The sequence below is a fragment of the Elgaria multicarinata genome, chromosome 7, assembly GCF_023053635.1.
Source record: "Elgaria multicarinata webbii isolate HBS135686 ecotype San Diego chromosome 7, rElgMul1.1.pri, whole genome shotgun sequence".
Lineage (NCBI taxonomy): Eukaryota > Metazoa > Chordata > Lepidosauria > Squamata > Anguidae > Elgaria > Elgaria multicarinata.
Genome location: NC_086177.1, coordinates 60,231,860 through 60,238,868, shown reverse-complemented (window position 1 = coordinate 60,238,868; position 7,009 = coordinate 60,231,860).

The window sequence follows — 7,009 nt, the reverse complement described above, 5'->3', positions numbered from 1 at the left end:
TTTGTGAACCACACTGAGGGCACCACCACTGAAAAGGCCCTCTCCCTTGTAGCCTCCTCCCTCACTTCCTTTGGCTGGGGGCACCCAGAAGAGGGTCTCTGGAGATGACCTAAAGATGGGAGATGCGCCTTTAGATACTGTGGTCTTGACTATCTACCTTGGACAAACTAGTTCACCATTATTTAACATCTCCCACTAGTAACAAACTCAGTGTAAGGTGTTCCAGCTCCTATAGTGCCCCCCACAATATCCCATGCTCTCATCAGTAGGGATGGATGGAGGATCTGTCAATTTCCAGTCTGTGTCAATTTCACATGTGTTCATTTATCATTCTATCCTATTTTCACATTTATCTGCAAATTCTTTTTAATTAACTGCAAAAGAGTTAAAATAGTATTGAAATACCTATTTTTGAATATGTTTTCTCACACATTATTGTTTGTAGACACATTTTATCTCAAAATTCATGTTTCTAAATGTACTTTATCCTAAAAACAAGAAGCATATCTTGAAGTGCAATTGAGCCAAGAACTGCATTACAAAATTTAGTAAACTGCAAAATCCAAAGTATAATTATATGCCAGTCCACGCATTGCTTTGGGAGCTGCAGTCTGTTTACATCAGAATTTTTCATGGAGATTGAGTTCCTCAAACACCTGAACTTCATACACTTTGCAGAGTTGACCCTACGTTTCTCTATACTGGGTCACATGTCAAAGATGCAGTGCTGTAACTTGCTGAAAACTGCTATTATGAATATAAGCATTCAGCAATGAAGTCATATCTTATCCCTTTAGATTTACAAATCGAACATCACAGACAATAACTGCTCCAATCCCCATAATTTTTAGAAATTGTTTTTAATGAGTACAGCTGTGAATTGAGACACTTCACCTTCTATTATTGGCAATCCAATATGTCTCTAATATTTTACATACCACAGCATATCTTTAGTACTTCTCATCAAGGCTGACACTTCTCCTGAAGACAAAAAGCAAGCAGGTGCAGGATTGGGGAAACTTGGCTGAACTTTGCATATCAGCTTCTCTGGAAACGTCAGCTCATGGAGTTCGTTTATTCATACAACAGCAGCATGATTCACTGACAGATATGGCCTAGCTAGGGTGTATTACTCCTTTTCAAGCTGCATCCAAAGCACCTGTCTGACTTTGACATTTTAAAAGTCAGCGAGAGATGATATTCTCAACATCATAAAGTGGTTTCTAAAGTCAGAATGTTGGGGATGGGGGTGGGGAGATATCACAACTTAGAGAGCACTCCTAGACCCAGTGCTGCTGGTAGTTTCCTCTGCTCTGGATTTGATGCTTTATAGAGAAGCCTTCTACAAGTGCCCTTCAGATGTGTTGGACTGCAACTCCTATCATTCCCAGGCAGCATGGCCATTGGGAAAGACTGCTGCTATAGAGCACAACTGGGAAATATCCTGGAGACTCCAGGTCACTGGTTACAGTCTTCATCTGGGTGGAAAATAAAGGCTGAATGCCCTCCCATATTCGTGACATGATATATGAGCTGGGGTGCTCATGTGTCCATGCAATCAGGGCCGACCCTACCATTAGGCAAAGTGATGCAGTTACTGAGAAGTGGCAGAAAGGTGTTGGAGGAGAGAGCTGTGGGCCACACAGCCAGTCCTGACACCCCAAAGTTAGCCTGTTGCCTTCTGGTGTTGTAGAGGATGCTGTCCCACTGCCAGTGTTGAGGAAGAATTCAACTGCCAGTCCAGTCCATGGTATCAGAAGGGGCACCATCTTCTCCTTCACCTCAGGAAGAAAAAAATCATCTGGCCAGCCCTGCCTGCAACCACTCCAATGCCTCACTGCATGTTGGAGGATTACAGATTTCATGAGTGTATGAACCAAGTCTTTGCAATCTCAGAGGCCTTGTAAAAATGAGAACACAGTAAATTTACAGTAAATTCTTGCAGGGCAGCAGCTCTCCTTCCTCAGTTCTGTGACCTCTGCTGAATATCCAGTTACTTGTTGCTTAAAGACATTACTCTAATGGTAGTAGCTCTGGTTAGAATAATTACTCTGCCGTTTCACATGTTGGATGGGAGGCTTATATCTATTCTAACCGAGGATAATTTTACCACTGCCTATGTATGGCAAATGTTCACTGTGTAGTAATGGTTTTTGTCAACTGCCCAGGCCAGGTCTGCTGGCCCAATCTCTGATTCAACCTGCATGAATGTCTCTGGACCAGCATGGGGTAAAGTAGCCAGTACAGGATTACATAGATCAGGAATCCTGCAACTATGGGCTCATCTACACCAAGCAGGATATTCCACTATGAAAGCGGTATGAAAGTGGTATATAAAAGGCAGGAGCCACACTACTGTTTTATAGTGGTATTGAAGTGCACTGCAGGATCTACACTACTTCTTTATAGTGGTATTGAAGTGCGCTGCAGGATCTACACTACTGCTTTATAGTGGTACTGAAGTGCACTAACAACTGTTGGGACCCATGACACATCTACACCAAGCAGAATATAGCTCTATGAAAGTGGTATGAAAGCAGTGTATGGAATGTGTCAATGGGGCACAACAGTTGTCAGTGCACTTCAATACCACTATAAAGCAGTAGTGTAGCTCCTGCCTTTTATATACTGCTTTCATAGTGGAGTAGCCTGCTTGGTGTAGATGAGCCCTATGAAATCAGTGGAGGCTGGTGGATCCAAATTCGGTGGAGTTTTAGTCAGAACCAGCCAGAACTCTAAAGGATCTATTCAAGGTGGAATAGGTTTCAGCACCCTGGATATCTCTTTTACAGTTCTGGTGCGTTCTAGATATAACACAAAATGGATTCACAGCCCCACCAAAATTGGAGCCACCAGCCTGCACTGTATGCAATATTACAAAACTCTGAAATCAGATTCCCACTCTCCAGCCTCAGAATTTAGTGCACTAGATTGATTTTAAATAAATAATTGTTTTGGTCCCTGTAAAGGCAATTAACACAAGTGGACATAATTAATTGGGGGGAGGGGGAAATGAGAACAAGAACTATGCAAGCATAGATTACTTGCAAGTCATTTCCCTTTGTCTCCTGTTTTCTCTCCCCCCCCTTTTTTTTTTAACATTCCCCAACCCACTCAGAAGTTAAATATGCAATTAGTAGCTGTCATTAGTCCATAAATACAGAGGACAGACATGATTCTACTGCAATTTTGTCTGTAATTTTGTTCACTAGACCTTCTTCCTCTTTTTCTTCTTACGTGAAGGAACTGTCTTCACCACATTATTTCCTTAATACATTATTTATAGTGAGATGGCATAGACACAAATTATGAAGTGCCTACATCTGTACTGTTATATACCCCCTGTATTTAAATTTATGTTTGCTTGTTGTAAGCCGCCCAGGCAAATATATGTTGTAGGATGCCCTACAAATATAATAAAGAAAGAAAGAAGTAGCGCTAATATGCCAACTCTCTATGTCCTTTGCAGTGAGGGAGGGCATGCAAGCCCCAAAAGCCTTTGCCCTTATTAATCTTGTAACACAAATCGGTTGAAGAACACTGAGAATTTGCCCTAACGTGATGCTGCAGTTCTATAGACCATTTAAAGTGACGTAGACCTTCTCCCCCGCCCCTGCCCCCCTAACCTCCTAGTGGCTTTTGGCACTTAAACTCAGGCCAGATCGACACCAAGCACTTTGAAAATGGTTTGAAAACTGTGTATGGAGTGTGTCCTGGGCTTCAATAGTTGACAATACTGATATAAACTGTTATAAAGCAGTTGTGTAGATCCTGCCTGTATGTGGCTCTTTCAGTTACTACACTCTGCTATTGTGTGTGTGGTGTATATGTGCTTACCCATATTACTTAGCATTATAAAACAAACACCTTTTGTATCAAAGCTTAAGGAAGAAATGTGCAAGATGCATGTGAGATACAAAGCACCTTAAACATGGATTTCCAGAGCAAAAGCCTTGCCATGTTGTACAGTCCCGCCCTCTCAACACAAACCCTCCCCCACAAAAAGAAAAAGAAAAAACACCCTATTACTTCTTTCATTGTGTTAGTAATAAAGAACTCAAGCAACCGTACCCTTCGGGGCTGGACTTCTCATCACTTCTCTTGAACTCAGCCTCAGCATTCAGCCATGGCATGTGAAGTTAATTACTCTGGGCACTGGGGCTCTGAACAGAAGAATGACCCTATTTGCAGTTCCATGTAATGTGTACCATGCTACAGTGAACTCTTTCACTGCCTACACATTGCACACTCAGTGACTCCGAATGGAGTAATAATTCTGGCTCTCTTGAGGGAAAAGCTCGGCTGTCATCTAATTTTCACAGGGACACTTGTCTTCCTAGGTATCCATTCAATGGATGCTGCTGACACCACTCCATATTCCGTCACTGTCACTCTTCCAGCTCAAATACCATCAGCATGGAATAAATGCCTTCTCCAGCATCTTGCAAGCCCACCTGGGCAACGTCAGCCCCCATGCAACAAACAGGGGAGAGGACACATTTAACCATGTGCAGGCACTCAACCACAACAATTTGGGCACAATTGCCAGAGTGTGGGCTTCTTTACATCACACATGCCACAAGTATTAAGTATTTCTCAAAGAGTCCATTTGTCAAGGGCATGTCTAGACAGGGCGATATCCCGAGGATTGTCCCAGGATCATCCCTGTGCGTCCACATGATGCACAGGGGATCCCAGGAGCAGGGAGGGATCATCCCTCCCTTTCCCCGGGATGTGGCCCTACACTTTAATCCCATTTTTTCCTGTAGTCTCTGGATGATCCCAAGACCATGGGAGGTGTGGGCCACCATCCCAGTTTGTCCCAGCTCCTCGCGAGTAAACACGAGGAGCCGGGAACTGTGCACAGGGCATGGAACTCCTCAGAAGCTTTGTGCCCATCAGGGGTGGGGTGGGGCGAGTGGGAGCGGGGTTTAAAAAAAACCCTTACCTTTTGCATTTGAGAGCTTATGCACTCTTTTTCGTTAAAAAACAAAACAAAATGGCGGGCACGACATCCTCTTCCTCCCAGGATGCCGTGCACTACGTATAGACAGAGGATGATGATCCCAGAAGTAGTTAAGTCTGGGATCGCCCCCTCTCCAGCCCTCTACACCCAAAGGTGTAGACATGCCCAAGTACACATTGTGACATCAAGTGCTTAGGCAACATAGGGTGGCACACATAACGAGCCCCCTCTTGGTGTTTCAAGGCGCACTGTGTGAATGCTGCCTCTATGTGGTGAGATGCACACCTAGAAGCAGCCTCTGAAGCCAACCACATGCAGAAAGAGACAATCTGTATCAGTGTTTTCCTGGGACAGACTGCCAGGACTCACTGGCCATCAGGATTTATTATTTATATTTATTTATTCATTACATTTCTATACCGCCCAATAGCCGGAGCTCTCTGGGCAGTTCACAAAAATTAAAAACATTCAAAGTGTAAAACAACTGTATAAAACCATAATATAAAATACAATATAACAGCTCAACCAGATAAAAACAGCAGCAATGCAAAATTACAAATTTAAAACACCAAGTTAAAATTTATTTATAGACTGTTAAAATGCTGGGAGAATAAAAAGGTCTTCACTTGGCGTCTAAAGGCATATAATGTAGGTGCCAAGCGAACCTTCTTAGGGAGCTCATTCCACAGCCGGGGTGCCACAGCAGAGAAGACCCTCCTCCTAGTAGCCACCTGCCTCACTTCCTTTGGCAGGGGCTCGCGGAGAAGGACTCCTGAGGATGACCTTAGGGTCCGGGCACGTACATATGGGAGGATGATGTCAGTACAGAGCATACTTTAATTTTTGTGAACCTCCCAGGGAGCTTTGGCTATTGGGCAATATAAAAATGCAATAAATAAATAAATAATACCTCCCAATCAGTTCCACAGCAAACAGCAGAACCTGGGAGTATCTTATTTACCTGCTGCTACTAGCTCACACCTGGACTGAAAGACAGGAAGCAGCTGCAGGAAGATGGGGCCCCGTGGGCTGAAAGGGAACATAAGGAGGAGGAAGAGAAAGATGAAGGGTACCATCTTGCTTCCCAACAGATCTCCCAACCAACCAGGTAAGGCAGCCAAATCATGACTCTGCTCTGACTAAAACCAACCTTAGCCTTTCTATCCGAGGAGCCTCCTGAGACTTTCCAGTTAACAACTTGGGAAAGCTACCAGGCTACATCGAAAGGCGGCTTTCAGTGAGAGCAGTTAGAGGAAGTAGGATGGTGCAGCTGGAGACCCCCCTTTTAGCAGACTGTGACCCTCTTAGAATGTGCTAGGAAAGCAAGAAGGAAAAGCTCCAGAAAAACTACAGGGTAGAGTTCAGTGTGGAGATGTGGGCCTTAGCTAGACCTAAGGTTTATCCTGGGGTTGTCCCTGCCTGCTCCCAGGATATCCTGCGTGTCATTTACATGAACAGGGATGACCCTGGGATGATCACGGGATAAACCTTAGGTCTAGCTAAGGCCGTGGACACAAGGTTGGGACTTATAGGAATGGGAGAAAGGCAGAGCTCTCTGCTCTTTTCAGAGAACCAAGGTTGCCAACTTAACTGAAGTAACTGGAGATTGCCAAATTACCTGTACCCAGAGCAGCAACTGGAATAAACTTGTAAATCAAACTAATGTTAAACTTACCTTGGCATTTGCCTCTAGAGAGAACTAAAGGAGGAAGATGTATATAACACCCTCCTCACAGGTGATCTTAGCAGAACTTTCAGTTCTCTTTGCTCCCAGAAATTGCCATTTTTAATGGCATTAGTATATTATAGGGGTGTGATCCGCTCCGATTAGGAGCGTAGAAGCAGTAGCGGATTGGCCTGCTCCGCCTTACCCAGAGGCGGAGTAGGAGCGGACCGCGGACCCCTAGAAGCAAGGCGAAGAGAAGCGACCATTTTTCGGAGCTCCTAGTTCAGGCGGAGCGCTCCGGTCGCCATCTTGAAAACATTTCGCCATAGGATTGCATTGCGGCAAATAATCACGCATAACTACGTTGTTTTTGAAGC